Here is a 21,219-nt window from a genome sequence, read left to right as displayed (position 1 = left end):
CCAAAAACAAAACAAAACAAAAAACATCAAATTAAGAGAGGTAGAAGAAAAAATGTAAAAATAAATGAAAGCTATGTAGGAGAATTATGAAAAAAAAAATCAACAGCTTGTAAAAAGAAGCACAAAAACCAGGGGGGGAAAGCCTCCTTAAAAAATAGTATTAACCAAATTAGAAGGGGGAAAAAAACTTGAAGAAAATAACTCCTTTAAAAGTAGAATTGGAAAAAGAGGTACAAAAGCTAACCAAAGAAAATAATTCCTTTAAAATTAAAATTGAGCAAGTAGAAGCTAATGACTCTATGAGACATCAAGAATTAGTCAAACAAAATCAAAAGAATGAATAAAAAAGAAAATGTAAAATAACTCATTGGAAGAACAACTGACCTGGAAAATAGATCCAGGAGAGATAATTTAAGAATTATTGGACTACCTGAGTACCCTGATCAAAAAAAGAACCTGGACAACATCTTTCAAGAAATAGTCAAGGAAAATTTCCCTAATATCCTACAATCAGAGGCTAAAATAGTCATTGAAAGAATCCTCCTGAATCACCTCCTGAAAGACATGCCAAAATAAAAATTCCAAGGAATATTGTAAGCAAATTCAGGTCAAACACAAGATACTGCAAGCAGCCACAAAGAAATAATTCAAATATCAAGGAGCCTCAGTCAGGATGAGATTTAGCAGCTTCTACATTAAAGGATCAGAGAGTATGAAATATAATATTCCTTGGATTATAACTAAAAATCAACTATGCAACACAATTGAGCATAATCTTTCAGGGGAAAAAGTGGATATTCAGTGAAATAGGGGACTTTCAAACTTTCCTGATGAAAAGACTAAAGCTGAACAGAAATTTTGATTTTCAAATATAAAACTCAAGAGAATTATAAATAGGTAAACAGGAAAGGAAAAAGAACAATCACAACATTGTATTCAATAAGGTTAAACTGTTTACATTCTTTGAGAGGAGATGATACTTGTAATTCTTAAGAACTTGAAATAGTAACCGAAGTATACTCAGGCAGGATGTGGATATAACTTGACTATGATGTGTTGATTTAAAAGAAATAAGGCATGGAAAAAAAGGATTGTGTTGGAAAAAGTAAAAAAAAAAAAAAAAAAAAAAAAAAAGGAAAGCAGAATGGGGTAAAATATATCAAATAAAGAAGAATGAAAAGGTGATGGCTGATACAAAGGAGGGTAGATTGAGGGAGGTGGTAGTCCAATGAAAGCAGATAGCAGAGTATATTAAAAACCAGAATCCTATTTTATGTTATTTACAAGAAACATATTTGAAGCAGAGATACAGAGTAAAAGATAAAAAGCTGGAATAGAATGTATTATGCTTCAGCTAAAGTAAAAAAAGAAAAAAGCAGGCATAGCAATCTTGATTTCAGTCAAAACAAAAGCAAAAATAGAAATTAAAAGAGTATTCTTCCTATATCTTGCTAAAAGATACCATAGACAATGAAGTAATATCAGTACCACATATCAAGTGGTATAGCGTCTAAATTCTTAGTGAAGTTAAATGAGTTACAGGAAGAAATAGCAAAACTGTACTTGTAGGGGATACTGATCTCCCCTTCTCAGAACTAGGTAAATCTAACCACAAAATAAGCAAGAAAGAAGTTAAGGAGGTAAATAAAATGTTAGAAAGGTTAGATATCATAACCCTCTTGAGAAAACTGAATGAGGATTGAAAGGAATATATCTTTCTCAACTAGCTGTACATGGTGCCTATACAAAAAGTAACCATGTATTAGGGCATGAAAAAGCTCAAAATCAATATTAAAAGCATTCTTTTTAGGCCATGAATCATTTAAAAATATACATAATAAATGGCCATGGAAAACTAGAATAAAATTTAATTGAAACTAAATAATCTAATCTTAAAGAATGACTGGGTCAAATAACAAATTATAGAAATAATAAATAATTTCATAAAAAAAGAGTGACAATAATAAAACAACATACTAAAATTTGGGGGATTCAGCTAAAATAGTACTTAGGGGAAATCCTCTCAATTTCTAAATGCTTACATGAATAAAATAGAGAAAAAGCAGATCAATCAATCTGCTCTGGTTTGGAAACTAGAAAAAGAACAAATTAAAAATCTTCAATTAAACACCAAATTAGAAATTCTGAAAATCAAAGGAGAGATTAATGAAATTGAAAGTAAGACAATTTTTAAATTTATAAATAAAACTAAAAACTGGTTTTATAAAAAACTAATAAATAAACTTCTGATTAATTACATTTCAAAAAAAAGAAATATCAAAAATGGAAAGGATGTACTCACACCCATGTAAAGGAAATTAAAGCAATAATTAGGAGTTATTTTGCCCAACTATGTCAATAAATCTGATGATCTGAAGTGAAATGGATGAATATTCACAAAAGTATAAATTGCCAGATTAACAGAAGAGGAAACAAAAAACTTAAATAACTATGTTAGAAAAAGAAATTGAACAAGCCATCAATGAATTCCCCAGGGAAAAAACTCCAAGGCCAGATAGATTTACAAATGAATTCTACCAAACATTAAAGAAACATCCTATATAAACTCTTTGAAAAAATACCAGATTTCTTTTTTGACACAAATATGGTACTGGTATTAAACCAGAAAGAGCCAAAGTGGAAAGAAAATTATAGGACAATTTTCCTAGATAGCAATGTAAAATTTTTGGTGAAGCTTTTTATTTTCAAAATATATGCATAATTTTAAACATTCACTCTTGCAAAACCTTGTGTTTCAAATTTTTCCTCTCTTCTTTCCCCCCACCCCTTCCCCTAGATGACAAGTAATCCAATATATGTTAAGCAATTCTTCTATGCATATTTCCACAATTTTCATTCCGCACAGGAATAATCAGATCAAAAAGGAAAAAAAAAAAATGCGAAAGAAAACAAAAAGCAAGTCAACCACAAAAAAAGGTGAAAATACTGTGTTGTGATCCACACTCAGTCCCCACAGTTCTCTCTCTGGGTGTATATGGCTCTTTTCATCACAAGATCATTGGAACTGCCTGAATTGTTTCATTGTTGAGAAGAGCTAGGTCCATCAGAATTGATCATCGTATAATCTTCTTGTTGCCATGTACAATGATCTCCTTGTTCTGCTTATTTCACTTAGCATCAGCTCATATAAATCTCTCCAGGGTTCTCTGAAATCATCCTGTTGATTGTTTCTTATAGAACAGTAATATTCCATAGCATTCATAGACCTTAATTTATTCAGCCATTCTCCAACTGATGTCCATCCACTCAGTTTCTAGTTCCTTTTTACTACAAAAAGGTTTGCTACAAACATTTTTGCACAGGTGGGTCCTTTTCCCTCTTTTGTGATTTCCTTAGGATACAAGCCTAGTGGAGATACTGCTGGATCAAAAAGTAAGCACAGTTTGATAGATGCAAAAATGTTGAAGAAAATAATAATAACAAAAAGATTACAGCAACTTATCAGAGGACTATAAATTATGACTTGGAGGGATTTATACTAGAAATGCAGATTTGGTTCAATATTAGGAAACTATTAGCATAATTGACCACAACAAAACCAATAAAAATCATATGTTTATTTCAATAAATACAGAAAAGACTTGACAAAATACAGCATTCATTTAAAATATTAGCAAGCATAGCAAATTCATGGACCTTTTCTTAAAATGATAAGTAGCATTCATCTAAAACCATCAGGTAAACATTATCTGTAATGGAGATAAGCTAGAAACTCTCCCAGTAAGATCACAGGTGAAACAAGGATGCCTATTATCACCACTGTTATTCAATATTGTATTAGAAATGTTAGCTTTAGCAATAAGAGAAGAAAAAGAAATTGAAAGAATTAGGCTAGGTGATGAGGAAACAAAACTACCACTCTTTGCAGGTAATGTGCCGGTATACTTAGAGAATCTACCAAAAAACTAGTTGAAATAACTAACAACTTTAGCAGAGTTGTAAGCTATAAAATAAACTTCCATAAATCATCTGACTTTTCTATATATTACCAATAAAACTCAATGAGAAGAGTTAGAAAGAGAAATTACATTCAAAATCACTGTAGACATTGCAAAATACTTAAGGTTCTACTTATTAGGAACTATATGAACACAATTACAAAATACTTTAAGTAAACAAGTCCAATCTAAACAGTTGTGAAAAATATCAATTATTTGTAGGTAGAGGTAGGCTGAACTAATCTAATTAGTTTATCACTAATTCTGCCTAATTAATTTACTTATTCAGTGCCATACCAAATTACCCAACAATTTTATGGAGGTAGAAAAAAAAACAATTTTATTTTATAGAGCCAGAAAAAAATAGCAAATTTTTATTTTATAGAACTAGAAAAAAAAAAAAGATTAACAATAGCCATTTGGGAGAACAAAAGGTCAAGAATATCAGGGAATTAGTGGGAGGAGGGAATGCAAAGGATGGTAGCTTAGCCATACCAGTTTACAATTATATTAGAAAGCAGCCATCATCAAAACTATTGGTGCTGGCTAAGAAATATGAAGTGATGGAATAAATCTGATGCACAGGATACAGTAGTAAAGGATCATAGTAATCTAGGGTTTGGTAAACTGAAAGACTACAGCTTCTGGCATAAGAACTCACTATTTGAAAAACAAATTCTTGCTGATAGAACAGCAAAATAGTATGACAGAAACTAGGCATAGACTAACATCTCACACCTTAGGCCAAAATAAGGTCAAAATGGATATATGATTTAGACCTATTTAGACATGAGGAGTGGTGCCAGAAGCAAATTTGGAGAGTTAAGGAATAATTTACCTGTCAGATCTTTGGAGAAGAGAATTTGTGATTAAACAAGAGAGAGCATGATAAAATGCAAAATGATAATTTTTATCACATTACATTAAAAATTTAAAAATTAAATTTTGTTTGTTTGCACAAACAAAGCCAATGCAGCCAGGATTAGAAGGAAAACAGAAAGATGGGAGAATTTTTATATCTAGTATTTCTGATAAAAGCCTTATTTCTAAAACATAGAGAAGTGATTCAAATTTGTAAGTATACAAATCATTTCCCAATTGATAAATGATCAAAAGAATATGAACAGGCTATTTTCAGTTGAAGAAACTAAAGCCATCCAGTCCTATGAAAAAAATGCTCTAAATCACTATTGAAAGAAATGCACATTAAAACAACTCTGAGGTGATACTTTACACTTATCAAATTAATTAATTTGACAAAAAAGGAGAATGATAAATATTGAAGAAGATGTGGGAAAAACTGGCAGACTAAGGCAATTTTTGAGGGAGTTGTGAACTGATCCAGCTACTCTGAAAGCAATTTGGAACTATGCACAAAGGTAATCAAATTGTGCATACCCAATGCCCCTACTAGGTCGGTATCTCAGAGACCCACACGTGCAAAAATAATTATAACAGCTCTTTTTGTGATGGCAAGGAATTGGAACTTGAGGTGATGGCCATCAGCTGAATGGCTGAACAACTTGTGGTATATGAATATCATGGAATATTATTGTTCTATAAGAAATGACCAACAGGATGATTTCAGAAAAACCTGGAAAGATGTATGTGAACTGATGCTGAGAGAATTGAGCAGAACCAGGAGAACTTTGTACATAGTAATGGCAAAATTGTAAGATGATCAAATAGGATGGACTTGAGTCTTCTCACCAACATGGTGATCTAAGACAGTTCCAAATGATGGAAAATGCCATCTGCATCCAGAGAAAGAACTATGGAGTCTGAATGCAAATAAAAAAAAACATGATTTTTACTTTTTTTCTTCTTTTATGACATGGAGATGTGTTTTATGCAATTACAAAAACCTATATCAGCTTGCTTGTTATCAAGAGGAGGGATATGGAAGGGAAGAAGGGAGAAAAAAAATGTAGAACTCAAAAGTCTTACGAAAAATGAATGTTGATGACAGATCTAGAAATATATTTGGAAGGATTGTACGTACTTAAGCTATATTGGATTGCTTGCTGTCTTGGAGGAGGAGATGGGGGAGGAAGGGAGAAAAAAATTGGAACACAAAATCTTACAGAAGGGAATGTTGAAAACTATCTTGGACTATATTTGGGGGGAAGTACTATTGAGAAAAAAAATTAAAAAATGAGTGTTGAAAACTATCTTTACATGTGATTGGAAAAAATTAAACACTATTTACCAAAAATTTTAAAAAGAAAGAAGGAAAGACAGTGGAATCTTCTTAAGAGAGTTCTTCAATGGAATAAGCAAAGGTGTGAAATCAGAAGGCCAGGGCTCAAAGCTCAGTCTTGATACTTATTGCTTGAGTGATCTTGGCAAGTCTCCTCTGCTGCGTGGGGAGTCCGTTTTCCCCTTTGTAAAGGATTGATCTAGAGAGCCTCTGGAGGGGGCAGCTAGGGGGCGCAGTGGATAGAGCACCAGCCTTGAATTCAAGAGGACTGGAGTTCAAATCTGATCTCAGACACTTTACACTTCCTGGCTGTGTGACCCTGGGCAAGTCACTTAACCCCAGCCTCAAAAAAAAAAAAAAAAAAAAGAAAGAGAGCCTCTGGGGAACCCTTTGGCTCCAGACCCTTGACCCAAAGGGTCTAAGTCCATTAATTCTTGGTGCCTCAGTTTCCTCATTTGTAAAATGAGGCAGTGGGTCCCCATGGCCTCCGAGGTCCCCTCCGGGGGTAAGCTAAGGATCCCCCCAAGCCGGAGCCCAAGGGGGCCATTGAGCAGCCTCAGGTGATGGAGCTTGAAGTTTGGGTTTGTTTTTAAACGTTACCTTGAGTCTGCTTCCAGAACATCAAACCCAGTTTTTGTTTTTAAAAATAGAAATGTCATCGATTTGACAGGAGCTCTTAGTCAGCTCCAACTCGGTGATCTGAATGACTGCGATGTGGCCTGAATTCCTCGCCCCCACCCTTGGTGTTGTCCTTGGTTGGTTTATTTTCTTTTATTTTTAAAATGTGGTGACTAATAGTGGTGAAGTTATTCATGAAGCTGGAGCCCTCCCAGCTCAGGTCCCTCCCACCCTCCTTCACCCCCAACGCTCCCAGCACGCGCCGGCCGCCATCTTTGCCACTGTGGGTTCTTGTGAAACATGGGCTGGAGGCTTCCTTTAGAATCGCTCTCTCCCTTCTCCTCCAGCCCCAGCTGTGACTGATTCTGTCAGAGTGTCAGCTCCTTGAGGGCAGGGACTGGGTCATTCTTTGGTGTCTGCCATAGGCGGTGCCTGATAAGTGCTTGGTTGTTGGCTGATTGACTGAGTGACCTCGGGAACCCCCAGATTCAGACTGTTTGAATTCCCCCTGAGTTTTAGCCAAACTGTTAGGCTTGGCTATGGGCTCAGGACTAATTCCTGCACTTACATATTTTTCACTGCAGACCCTTCCCCGAAGTCGTCCCTGACCTTGAAGGGCTTGCAAAGCCAGCCAGCCCCCCTCTGCCCCCTTTCTGGGCCCCTTTTCCCAATTCTAGATTTGTGACAAATCCCTAACAAGGTTCCAGAAGAGAGACTTTAACGTGGCTCTTGGAGCCCAGCTTTAGCACCATGAGGCCCCTCAGACACCATGTGGGCTCATTCTACAGATGAGGAAATTGAGACCCAGGGAGGTCATCAGATCCTCCGACTCCCTTCCCACCACAGTCTCCTTCCACTTCTTCTTTTTAAATTTTTTTATTTTCAAAGATAGTTTTCACCATTCATCCTTGCAAAACCTTGTGTTCCCCAATTTTTTTCTCCCTCCCTCGCCCCCACCGCCTGGCCCGGATGGCAAGTAATCCAATAAACGTGCTTCCACGTCTTGTTAAATCTTCCTCTTGCGGCCGGTCGCAGCTCGGTGCTGGTATTCTGCAAGCTCCCTCCCACCTTGTCCACTCCCGTCTCCTCCAGCTCAGCTCGGGAGGCCCTTCCCAGTCTTTCCTGGCGCTGGGCCTTCCTCCTGCCCCTCACCCCCTTGTCTCCTGGGCTAGCCCTGTGCCGAGCTCCGGATTGCTCTCCTTCCCCTCTGTTATTTTTATGTCTCACTTCTCCTAGTAGATCACAGGACCCTTGAGGGCAGAGTCTTTGTGTTTTATCTCTGGCCTCCATTCTCCTTGCAGCAGAAGGACCTAACACATTCTTGCTCAAGAGAATTAAATTGCTTGAGTGTAGAGGAAAAAAAATCTAAGGAAATAGAAATAGAAGCACTAAAAGATGCTTTAGGCCGCAGTCTGGGGTCACGTGCCCTTTCTTATAATCACAGCTGTACATTGGTTTGGTCGCCTCTGGATTCTTACAGAAAGCAAACAGGGAAACTTTGGAGAGAACCCATTCTCCCTTCTTCCACAAGAATTCTGGCAGTTCTACCGGACTCTCAGCTCTGACACTTGTGTTAAATACGTCTTCATCTCTTGCATAGGATTTTATTTTTTTTTGGGGGGGGGGGGCTGAGGCTGGGGTTAAGTGACTTGCCCAGGGTCACACAGCTAGGAAGTGTGAAGTGAGATCAGATTTGAACTCGGGTCCTCCTGACTTCAGGGCTGGGGCTCTATCCATGGCGCCCCCTGGCTGCCCCTACATGTATTGGGTTTTTTTTAGAAATGTGGTAATTTAGTTTAAGGTTGCAGGGGATGCCATGACCACATCACCAGTTCAATCTCATTGATGAATTTAGGGGCCTTGGAGTTGGTCGTCCAGTCCCTAGCCCTTCTACCTCCTGCTTACCTCTGTTAGACAGTGGGAGATGGAATAGATGGAGAATGAATGGATGGATGGATGGAGGAAGGGAGGACAGAGATGGACATTTGGATGAGCATTATTAAGACCATGTTCGGTGCCAGGTCCTGGGCTGAGGGATGGGACCTCAAGGCTTCCTACCCCTTCACCTGCTCTTTTCTCTGTATCTCTAAAAGCATCTTTAAATCAATAACTAAGCCTTTACCAGGGGCCAGGCACTGTGCTGGGCACTCGGATACAGACAAAAATGAAAATTTCCTGCCCTCGAGGAGCTGCTAAAAGACAAGGCAGGCGGGCTGCGCCACAGCACAAGAGTGAGAGCGGTTTCAGTGAGTGTGGAGGGCACTGAGAGCCGGGTCAGCCAGACAGGCCTCTGGGAGGAATGGCCTTGGACACTGCCTGGACAGGAACCAGGCTCCCCCGGAGGTAGGAGTGAGGGGCGAGAGAGGCAGAGCTGGGCTGAGGGGGAAGGAGGAAGCCACTGCCCAGAGGGTAGAGGGGGCAATGTGCATTCTCTGGAGAGACAGACTGCAGCCATTCAGCCTTCGTTAGGTACCCATAACGTGCCAGGCAGTTTATTCGGGTGCTCAAGATAGAAAAATACAGTCAAAGAGCAGCCATTGGATTAGGGAAAACAGTGTATCCAGAGAAGACGAAGTGCACATATAAATATACAAAGTAATTGAGGGGAAGGAGAAGGACCAGCCCTGAGGTGATCACTGCCTCCCCTCCTTTCCTCCTTCCCCCAGAAGTGATTGGAACGGAGCCTGACAGGAAAGGAAGGACCTGAAATTCTGAGCCCTGCTCCCGACATCTTGATCCAGAGGGTGCTTTGGGAACATGGGGCTGGCAGGGCTCAGGGGTAAGCTTGGACTAGAGATGGAGAGACTTAGTGTTTTATCCTTCCTTCCTTCCTTCCTTCCTTCCTTCCTTCCTTCCTTCCTTCCTTCCTTCCTTCCTTCCTTCCTTCCTTCCTTCCTTCCTTCCTTCCTTCCTTCCTTCCTTCCTTCCTTCCTTCCTTCCTTCCTTCCTTCCTTCCTTCCTTCCTTCCTTCCTTCCTTCCTTCCTTCCTTCCTTCCTTCCTTCCTTCCTTCCTTCCTTCCTTCCTTCCTTCCTTCCTTCCTTCCTTCCTTCCTTCCTTCCTCCCTCTCTCCCTCCCTCCCTCTTTCTTCCCTCCCTCCCTTCCTTCCTCCCTTCCTTCCTCCTTCCCTCCTTCCCTCCCTTCCTTTTTCTTCCCTTCCTCCTTCATAGCAGCCATATAAGCAAAACATGATGAGAGCTTGGATCAGGCCGGTTGGTGTTTGAGTGAAGAGAGAGGCTCGTTTGCCAGAGGCCTTGTGGATGAGGAGGTGAGGCTGGCCTGAGTGACAGATCTGTGGCCTGGAAGGATGCCGAAGCCCCAGAGAGAAAAGGGAAAGTGAAAGTGAAGGGTTCTGGGTACAGAGCCGACCCACCGGGGTTTCAGTTCTCGTTCCAGCTCTCGTGACTGCCGCGCTCCTGCAGAGGGGGCAGCCTTGAAGGCTGTTGCCATTAAGGTGCTAGTAAGGTTTTCGTCTGTGTATCCTCGGTGTCTCTCGCACACTGCCGGCCCTTAATAAATGCAGATTTATTGCACTGATAGGACTTGAAACATTCTATAGAATAATCACTAATGTTTGCAGTTCGGCTCTCCCAGCAATCCTGGGAAATACAGGCTTTTATTATCCTCGTTACCCTTTCACTATAAGGCAGACAGAGGCCAAGTGACATGTTGAGGATCACTCAGCTAGTGTCCGCTCACCTTGAATTCTGGGCTTGCTGACTCCAGGTTCAGCCTTCTGCCCACTTACCGCTTAGCTGATGAGCGAATACGTGAAGAAAGGAGCTGGGGCCGGACCCGGAACAAACAAGGGCTGGGGGAGCCAGTTGTCCGGCAGTCTTGGGAAAGGGGCTGGGTCTGTGTGCCTGGGGAGGCGGCTGTGGCGCACAGACCGGTCCCTTTTGGGGAATTGGCTGTGCGGCAGGTGCTTCTGTTACTTGGAGCCGAGCTAGTCTCAAAGATGGACATCCCTTATTTGTTTATATTTGGGCTAAAGAAAAGGCCAGTTTTCAAGCACGTAAATTAGTATCCTGTTTCTAATTTTATTGTCAACTCTAATAAAATGTATCAGAAGCAGCCTTCCACCTTCATTATACTCAACAGTGACTGTAAATACAACTCAAATGCAAAATCATTCACAGCAAATTGGAGTCTTCCCCCCGGCTGTTGAGATTTGTTGTTCAGTCGTTTCCAGTCGCGTCCCCTCTTTGTGACCCCGTTGGGTCTCCTTGGCAGAGATTCCTTCTCCCGCTCACTTGAGGACAAACAGGGACAGTGACTTGCCCAGGATCACACGGCGGGGAGGTCTCTGAGGCTGGAACTCGGGGCGAGGAGCCTTCCCGACCCACTGTGGCCCCAGGGGCCGCCTGGCTCTTGAGGTTCTCCACCAAAAGTTTCTCCTTGACTCATTCCCTATTTTCAGATCCTGCCGCTTGTAAACAATGATTGTCCTTCACCAAAGAATCATAAGCGAGGGTTCCTGCGGGAACTCCCTGAGACGCTTCTGCCGGCTTTGGGATTTCAGTGAAATTCTGGCCAGTGTACAAGGAAAGGGAGAGCAGCCAGTTTCTGAGTAATTCTTTTGTTGATCCCCTTATTTCTAAAAACCGAGGAGTGCTCATCGTGCCTCTGATGGGAGTGTTTGGTGTGAAAGTGCCGACGGGGCTGGCGTCCCTGGCGGGAAGGGCCTGGCCGCGGACTTCCCGGGTGGAAGCCCCTGAAGCCCCCTCTCCTGAGATTGGGCGCCTTCTTCGCCTTCGCAGAGACGCGTCGAGGATGAGCGTTGCCATTCTCCCAGACTCCCATTCTCTGTGTGTGTCAAAGGCAGGACTTGCACTCGGCTCCTCCTGACTCAGATACATGGGAATGATGAAATTCATTACTTAAGAAATGTAAAGATAATTTCCTTCATTAGTGGTCGACGGTTTGAAACCGAGGCCCAAAAGACGAACCGATAGTAAAACTGTTTTATAGATCAGCAAATTGTTTTCCCAGAGAGAAGACAATTAGCAAATTCATTAATAACCCTCTCAAACTAATATTTAACAGATCTGTTAGCCACTTGGTACCTGATTTATTCTTTTGGTTTTCAGTGCCTAATTAATGAAGTTTCTAATTGTTTTCCCCTATGGCTATCAGGCAGCATTCATATTTGGGAACCCATTTGTTTCAGTGTTATGGGGGAAGCAGCGGGGCTTGTCTCTGCATCCCTAGTGGTCCTCCTATGCGTTTTGCTCAGCTGATGCCCCCCAATGGCCAAGACGCTCCTCGTTGTGGTTCTTGCCAAATAAGGACCAAACAGGGCTCTTTTTCATGCTGAGAAGCACTCCCCCACCAAAAATTAAAAATGGAAAACTATTATTTGGAGGGTAGGAATGAGTTTTTCAGTAAACTCTTAATAAGCACCTACTATGTGCTGAGCATTGGGAATACTCCAAATGATGATAAACGCCCTACTTGCTCTCCAGGAAGCATTGGACAAGAAAATGTTGGGTATGGGGAGTACTGCACAAAAAGGGAATGAGCCATTTATTGCCTAGGGATAAGAAGACCAAAAGTCCCTGCTCTCAGAGCACCTCCGTTCTCCTGGGAGAGCCTGACTAGAGTCATGGCCAGACCAGACATGGAGCAGAAACTCGGTGTCCTTGGAGGGGAGAACAGGAAGAGCTTCCCACCGAGGAAGCCTCATTGGAGTAAAAGCCTCCCCGCCCCCCGTTCTCCGAGCCAGGCATTTGGCCACAGGGTTTCCGACACAGTTGAGGGACTGGATCAGGGCTCAGAGGTTTCCATGTGCTGGGACCAGCCTCCTCTCCGCCCAGAAGCTCTGCACTTTGCCCTTCCCTTGAGAGCCGAGGGGACCAGGAGGAGCAGGGCCCCAGGAGGAGCTGGCAGATCCAGGCCTTCGGACCGTCGCCTTCCACAGTTGGGCAAACTGTGAGTTCCTACCCTGGAAACTTTGTCTAATTTACACTTTGAGAGTCCCGAGGCCAGAGGAGCAGCTCTTTCTACCTGAGGATGTAGAGTATCACAAACAATTCCAGCTAACCAAGTTCCTGGGACGGTAGTTGTCAAATCATTTCAGTCTGCCCAGCTCTCCGTGACCCCCCATTTGGTGGTTTCTTGGCAAAGCTACAGGAACAGTTGGTCGTTTCCTTCTCTGGCTCATTTTACAAAGGGGGAAACTGAGGCAGACAGGGTGAAGTGACCCGTGGCTAGTAAGAGTTGCTCCCCACACACAATGCGAGAATGGGAGAAAAGGCACCTATGGGGAGATCAGCTTCTGGAGTGAGAGCAGCCGGCCGCAGGGCGACTGGGGGGAAAGGGGAAATGTGGAGTCAGAAGCCCGGCTTTAAATGTCGGCCCTGCTACTGACCACGTGCTCGTCACTGCCCTCTGCCATGTGCAGCCACAAGGGAATCGGGCCCGGCTCCCCAAGAGCTTGCCTGGTCACAGCACGTGGGCCACAAGCACGGCATTAACGGTGTCCGAAAAGGCTTCCTGCCGGCGTTCTTGTGAGGGGGACGCTGAGGATGGCAGGGGCTCCAAGATGGCCAACGGAGTCTTTGTGGGCCCACAGAGAACAAGGCAGTGGGGACGGTCAAAGTTCAGAAGAGGGAAGGGGGGATCCAAGGCCCGGAGGAGGTGGGGGAAAGACGGGCAGATTGCGACTGGGTTATGTAAAGTGACTCATTCCCTACGGTGTCTGGGACGGAAAAGCTATTTTTAATGGAGCGTACTCTGGGCTATAGACAGCGGCCTTCCAGAGACCAGTGTATTAAATTATTCTAAACATTTCTATGCTTTGATCAAGAGAAAATCCAGAGAGACAGAAATTCCTCCTGCTGTTGAAATCTCTCTCACACAAACTCCTTCCACTCGACGTCAGTCAACAAACTGTGTAAGTGCTTGCTCTGGGTGGGCGCTGCTCTGAGCCCCGCGGACAGAGAGAAGGGCGCAGCCGGCCGCGGGTCCTTGGGATGGGCGTTCTCCTGGAGTTCGAGTGCTCCAGCGTCCCGATGAGATGCAGCCCGGTTTACAAAGCTCAGGTGATGGTTTTGAGTCAAACAGAATAATCGTCGCCAAACTCTGGAGAATTTTTTCCCTAAAAGCATTCAATTTCTCTTTAAAAATCTCTCCCATGAGTCTCCTTTCTGCCGGGTCAAAGGTGAACTCGAGGCACTTGTATTGCTCGGGTGATTTAACTTCTCCCTTCTCTGGGTCCGATCAGCCGTGGCAGGGCCCCTCCTGGGAGCCAGTGAGGCCCCGGGAATGGCACCAGTGTTTCAAACATGGGTGTTAAGGAAGGAGCAGTGAGGTTCCCCGCTGAGGCTGGAAGAAGGCGGAACCTCCGTCCTGAGGCTGCCTTGTCACGTATCGGTAACTTGGGGGGGCGGTCGCTGTCCTTCCCCGGAGCTGAGTATTTACCACCCGGAAAACAGAAAGATTTTGTCATGAGCGATTCTCCCCAAATCAGCTCCAGGGCCGGGATTTTAAGCCCCTCCCAGAAGTTCTACCCTCTGAGAAGGTGGGCAGGCGGGCCCCGCTCACTACTTCTTTCCCATGGGCAGATATGGCTCTAACACGGATGGAAATTTTTCCATTCAAGGGGCATCTTGCTAACAATGAAAGCTAGGCCCTGTCCAAAGGCCTTCATCCTGGCCGGCTGTCCAGCTACGGGCCTCTGACGGCCGGTCGTCTGTGTTAAGAGACTGGGTCTGAACAGAGGGGCGAGGGGCGAGGGTGAGGGCATCTTCTCTCTGTTTCTCTCTTTTCCTCTCTGTCTTTCTCTTTTTTCATTTGGTTCTCTTGTAATTTCTGGGCTCTGTCTCTGCATATTCGTCCCTTTCTTCCCATCTCTCACTGTTTGGGTTTAGGCAGCATGAATAACGGTCCTTTCAGACAAAAGCGGAGAATCCAGAAAGGTTTATTTTAAGATCCAAACCTTGGGAAGCCCATTATCGGGGATATGAAATATTCATTACCGCTGGATGTCTCATCAAGGTTCTACCTTGCTTCTCTCACTTTCTTTGGGCGGACTCGCAGGCCTCTCATGGTAGAAAGTGCAGGTGTCGAGGTTCCAAAACTGCTTAAAGCGGGGGCTCTTAGCGTGGGCCCAGTGAGACCCCCATGGATCAGTCTCGGGGAGGGGAACAAAGTTGGATGAGAAAACAATTATGTTTTAACTTTCACCCGTCTTTGAAATGAAATTTAACATTTCCTTCAGTTCCGAGCATAGGCTATAAACATTATTCTGGGAAGGGCTCCATCAGCTTCACGAGGCTGCCAGAGAGATTGGGGCACAAAAAAGGCAAGAACCCCTGGCTTAAAGGGACTTGGAGGGCGGGGAGGGGGCTTTCTTTAGATGGACCCTCACTTGATATGTTTTTGCAACTTCACAAAGAGCCCCACAGTGAGCTGTCTTCATCTTGGAATCCCCAGACTGGTGCCCGTGGCAGCGTGGCCCGGAGGTGCCGTCAGGTGCCCACGTCTGTGGGATCCTGGCTCTGCCCCCTCCCCCTCCCCGATGTCACTGCACTTGTCATCTCGGAGCCCCAGAACCACATCCGGTGACAGTGGCCGCTCCCTCCCCTTCCTTGGGCCCGTTTCCTTGTGTGAGAAATGTGGAGGGGAGTGCTGGGCTGTGACGTCCAGGATCGTACTCGCAGGGTCAAAGTTCCATCTGCTCCCAGAAATAACGGGGCACGTCATCGTTTCTCGAGGGGCCTGCACATTGTGTTTGCCCACAGAAGCCGCATCTCACTAACTCAGTCATTTGTGCACATTGCCCTAGTTTCTGCTCAGCTCGGATAATACATTATTGGTTAAAATTAGAAAATGTGACTCCCTTCCCCCTGCCCTGCACCCCATTCCGGGGCCCAGGAATGAAAGCACCGGAGGAGGTAATGAAATCTCTGTTTTCGACCAGAAGCATTCCTTAATTTTAACGACCTAGGTTTTAAGCAATGATTAATCTTGGAATATCGCTCTTGATCACAGCCCTTCTGCACAGGCTGAGATGGATTTTACGGCCCCTCCGGAGCATCAGCCCGATCTTGCTGAACCAGCCCCCATCCACAGAATTTTCTTCTCCCTGCCATATTGGCGCTTAGCAAGAGAACCCTGTTACCGAGTCTGGGGAGCATTTTTTGACTCGTACGGGGTGTAATTAGCAAGGCCCCGTTTTCCACATTTTCACTTTGCCTTTGAGCAAAAATGCATAAAAAGTGATTTGTGATCGTTTTCAAATAAAATATTTTAAACTAGTCGGGAATATTTTAAACACTGTCGTGCTACTGACATCCTAGTCGGGAGCCGTAGAAACGCGTATGACCATGTTCCATTTCCCGGGCTGCCGAGGCGCCGTCGTTTCCCACGTCTCTGGTCTGGGCTTTGGACGCCATTAACCAGTCTCTCTAAAAGTAAGGTCTCTAGAGTGCTTAAAGAAATTAATAATAGAAGGGAAAGTTCTGCATTAGCCAATCTGCGTGAACTGTAATTTAAACAAGGAGGCGGCCTTTTTCCACCTTCCTTGACAAGGTTTACCTAACAGGACTAGCTTTTTATTAGCTTTTCTGTTTTGTATACAGTATGTTTGCTTGAGTTTGGGCACCGAGGGGTTTCTTTTAAACAGAAGAAAGGCATATGACAGGGGAGCGATTGCCTCTTACTTTTCAGATTTTGTCTGCATCGTTTGCAAATGTTTTGATTCTTGATCTTAGCCATTCCCCAAGCAGAAGTAAGAGTGTGAGAAAACTGTAGAAGTCTCAACTTTGGGGCATTGTTTGCTGGTCTTGAACTGAGATAGTGTGTGTGTGTGTGTGTGTGTGTGTGTGTGTGTGTGTGTGTGTGTGTGTGTGTGTGTGTGTTGTATTTTCCTCCCCTTTAAAATAACTAGGGTGGTCCTGGCATTCTCAATATCTAGACAGCTTTTCATCAGTCGCTCATCAGCATGCTAATTGCTGTATAACTAATTATGCCCTGAATTCCAGTTGATTTTCTTAATGAGACAGCTGGGTTAATTATGTAATCGTATGATTACATTAGCCTAGAGTGCCCTGGCAAAAAGTAATGCATCCAGTAATGTGATGTCATCGCATGAGCGTATTCACAAGGGCCGTATTCATCGTCTGTCTAACGACAGGGGCAGGCAACATTACCCACAGTGCTCTTTGTGTCAACAGTTACATCAAATTTATTAAAATCTGCCTTTTCTGCTTCTGGGCCGTGTGCGGGGCCGTCAAAATGGCAAATTCCAAAGTTGGGATCCTCCTTTAATTGGGGGGAGGGCGGGGCCGGCAGCGCCATCTCGGGCTCTTATCATTGGGCAAGAGCCCACTGTTTTCTTTGGGTTGGCCTTTGGTTCTCCTTCAGGACGCCATATAAACTCTGGTGAAGTGGAGCAAAGACACGCTCCCTTCTTTGGAGAGCGCTTTTATAGGTTGTTGGACACCGCCGCTGTTTGGTTTTCATTGAGGCACGCCAAAGCTCATTTATAATGAGCTCTGCGTCCCGAAAGGAGCTCTAAATGGTTATTGCCAGTTGCTCCAAATTAAAATGATCTACATTTGGATGATTTTATATGAGGACAATTGGCAGGAAGTCAGACGCCTCATTTGGTCTCGGCGTCACTTGGCGGCTGCCCCAGTTCTGTGCCTCGGTTTACTTCTCTGTCAAATGCCGCCGTCGTCACGTAGATGGCAGACGTTAGTGCTTTCTAGCCGACAGCAATACTGCTGATGGGCATTACCGGGAGAGAACAGTCCTTTTGCTTAGGCTGTGTCCCCATGGGCCACGGTGATGCTCATTGGCTGGATTCTCATGAGGTTCTTGGAGTCCTGTGATGCATTATTGGGAAAGGTTTTCCCTCAAGGTTCAGCTCCGCCCTTTTTCCCAGTTAAGTTTGTGTCAGTTTGGTGAATACCTGTACATGTCCATCTGAACTGTTAGGTAGTTTTTTAGTCACATCTGACCCTCCGTGACCACGTTGGAGGTTTATCATTGCCTTCTGCAGCTCATTTTACAAAAGAGAAAACTGATCAAACCGGGTGAGGGGACTTGCCCAAGGTCACATAGTCGGGAAGTGTCCGAGGCCAGATTTGACTCCGGGCCTAGCCCTGGGCAGCCTTCCTGCTCCGTGTGAACATCTACCCATGCTAAAATGTAATGACGTGGAAGGCAGGGATTGTTGGGCGTTTTATCTGTATGCCCTTGCACTTAGTACGGTGCACATAGTAGGCGCTCAATAAATGTTTATTGATTGATTGTTGAAATTATCAGATGTCTATAAACCCCTCTGCAGATTGGGAATGTCCTGTAAACAATAACTAGGAATCACATCTTCCTGATCCAAATGGCCTAGAAAAGTAGGAGTTGCAGGAGTCTGCCCACCCGAGGGCTTTTTTATTTGTTGTTGGGTTGGTTGGTTTGGTTTTTTTAGAGGGGGGTGTTTTGTTACCTCCCCAGAATCATTGAGTAAATAAAACTGCTGGGATCTAAGGACTGTAAAATTTGGAATGAGACATAACAATCCTAGTGTGAGGCTTAAATGGCATTGGGAATAATTAACGAGACAAAAAGCTGCGATTTCCCAAGATTAGCATGCAGGTTGGGGTTTGGCGTGCAGAAATTCATTGTTTTGGTCTCCAGCCCAAACATGCTAGAGCCATTATATTGTCATGGGGTAATTAGCTGTTCCTTTAATACAAGTAATAAAAATGAAGCCTCAGATGTGCTGGAGCACCGCCTTTTACATATCCCCAAACAATATCCCAGTGCCCTCAGCGCTTAGTCACTCGGCTGCCTCGGCGCTGGTGGAAGGCTTGGAGATGTTGGAACGTTCACTTCATTCTTCATCCCAGGACGAGTTTTGCTACTTAAGCATTAACCTTTAATAGAGCTGATTTAAATATACATGTCATGATGGATAATTAGGAGATTGCAGGAACTTTCATTTACAATAATAGAATGCTTCTTCGAGATTGAAAATTGCATGAAAGGTCCGGTTCCCCCTCCCAGAGGCCTCCCTCTTATTTCTATATGCCACAAAATTCCTTGTGGACTCGAGCTTGGGGGACTGTTGTTCATTTGAAGCAGGCACGGTGTCTTCTGGGGATCTTGGCCTTTAAAAATGAATGGATGGGGAAACTTGTTGCTAGAAATTTTAGGGGTAGAGGGCACCCTATAAGCACAGTCTTTTACAAATGTAATTTATATTGGCAATTCCACCACCGGAGCAGAACTTAATAGAATTTTGTACAAGAGCAGCGGGTCGGATTTTAGACTCTTTCTTCACCCGCTATTTTAAGTTTCAATTGCAGCCCTTCATGAAAGGGGCCGAGGATGCTCAAGGCTCTTCTTCCGGCTCCTTCCCCAGCTTCAGACTGAAGACTGAAAGCAGAAAGCTTGAGTATGTGATCATTCCATGCTAGAGCCCCAGAGAGTCCTGTTCTTTCCCAGCTGTCAGTGGGGGTCCCCTTCACCTGACTGCATATGGACATGCTTCTTAACTGGCTAGACTGGAAGGCCCGTGAGGGCAAGGGGAACAGCACTCATGTTCATGCTTGTATTTACGGCACACTGTCAGCATTTAATGAATGCTTCTTGATTGAGCGCCAGGGGGCCTTGAGACTGATCAGTGGCTGCAAGAGACTTTTATGTAAGAGCCCAGATTCTGTAGGTCTTTAACCATCATTAGGAACCCTTTGAGAACTCACCTTGTAGACCGTTCTCTGAAAAGACTTGAAAAATAGGATTTGATATAAATATTTGATGCAGATTAAAATAATAAGGAAAAACTGCAAATAAAAAGTTGACTTTGTTATAAACCATGTGTCCAAAGAAAAAATGAGTAGCAAGCCAAAGATTTCACGTTACAAAGAATATTGTGGCCCTAAATTGCTTATTGATTGATCACCTGAGGGCCTTGAGACCTATTGGTGAAAGGAACTCAACATGTTTCCTAGAGGTAGAGAAGACATGAGCGCTATCGGAAGGGCCGCCATATTGATGGAGAGCTAGGAACACTGGAGTACTTGCTGACACTTAGGGCTGCCCAAAAGTAGGTTATGGATTTACCCTTCTCTGAGCTCTCCTATTGTAGTGGTCCTCAAACTTTTAAAATAAGAGGCCGGTTCCCTGTCCCTCAGATTGTGGGAGGGCCGGACTATAGTAAAAACGAAAGCTCACGCTCTGTCTCCGCCCCTCAGCCCATTTGCCATAACCCGGCGGGCCGCATAAACGTCCTCAGTGGGCCGTATCTGGCCTGTGGGCCGTAGTTTGAGAACCCCTGTCCTATTGGATACATACACTATAGCATGTATCACAGGGATCGCCTTTGTGTAAGATCCATTCCAAATCCCAGATTCTGTGGTTCCTTAACTTCCCTTAGGAACCCTTTGAGAACTCACCTTGTAGACAGTTGCCTGAAAAGACTTGAAAAATAGGATTTGATAGAAATATTTTGATGCGGATTAAAGTAATAAGGAAAAGCCACAAATAAGAAGTTGACCTTGTATAAACCGTGTGTCCGGAGGAAACGATGAGCAGCAAGCCGAAGATTTTGCGCTGTGCCCCGAGTTGCTGGTGGATACGTAGTTACAAACTGCAGCCCCCTTCTCCTGATCCTGGCTCGGCATAGACCAGCCACATTCTTCTATAAACTCTCAGAGGCACTGGCATATTGAAGAACACATGGGCTTGTGGTTAATGTGTTAACTGAGGTACAATAGACTTATTATTTGTTTCCAGGAACCGAGGGTGGTCTGAAAAATTAATGACTACAGGGTTTGAAAATTAAGTGAACTCCCTAATATATACTCTTGTTGATCCACTGAGTTGGGTGTTTAGCATTCCTCAACGGGAGACTAAATCTTTGCCGTCATTTCCCCAGCGATGCTGGCGCCCATACGAAAAATGTATTCAATAATCTTTTATAAGCTCGGTGGACTCCGGCGTTCTCCGGCTCAGACCGAGGCTGCGAATTCCAAAGGAAACACCCCATCGGTGCCCAGCAGGTGTATTGTAATTGCCTTTTAGGCAGCGGCAGAAAAACGATCGCATCGACGCTAGGAGAACATTTAAAGTGTTTCTAATTTGTGCTGAATTAATGGTAAAGGAAAAACCGAAGATGAAGTGCTGTAAAAATCCATGGATATCGGTTCTCATTTCAGGTTAAAATTGTGTTTTCTGTAAGTAAATCTGATTGTGGGATGCTACATAGAATTTGCATCAATAGCTAGCATCCCCAGCTCTTTGTGTTTTGAGAGAGACTGGGCCCAAACACTGTAATTGTTCCTTTATGACATTTTCAGCTGTTAGCATGATAATTGGGAGCAGCTGCCCTACGCCCCTTGACCCAGGGTGACCCATTAGGGAGCTGGGGCCTAAACTCAAGCGAGACCAACAAGTGGACTCTGGGACGGAGATGAGTAATGGCTCCATTGACCAAA

General features: G+C 43.9%; 1 protein-coding gene across 7 annotated transcripts in view; it reads left to right on the top strand.

Annotated features, from left to right (window-relative positions):
- Positions 1–21,219, top strand: part of CUX1 (cut like homeobox 1) — a 379,575-nt gene that overhangs the window by 186,883 nt on the left and 171,473 nt on the right. The window lies entirely within an intron of this gene.

This window comes from Sminthopsis crassicaudata, chromosome 4 (assembly GCF_048593235.1).
Source record: "Sminthopsis crassicaudata isolate SCR6 chromosome 4, ASM4859323v1, whole genome shotgun sequence".
Taxonomy (NCBI): domain Eukaryota; kingdom Metazoa; phylum Chordata; class Mammalia; order Dasyuromorphia; family Dasyuridae; genus Sminthopsis; species Sminthopsis crassicaudata.
This window is presented reverse-complemented; position numbering and strand designations above follow the sequence as displayed.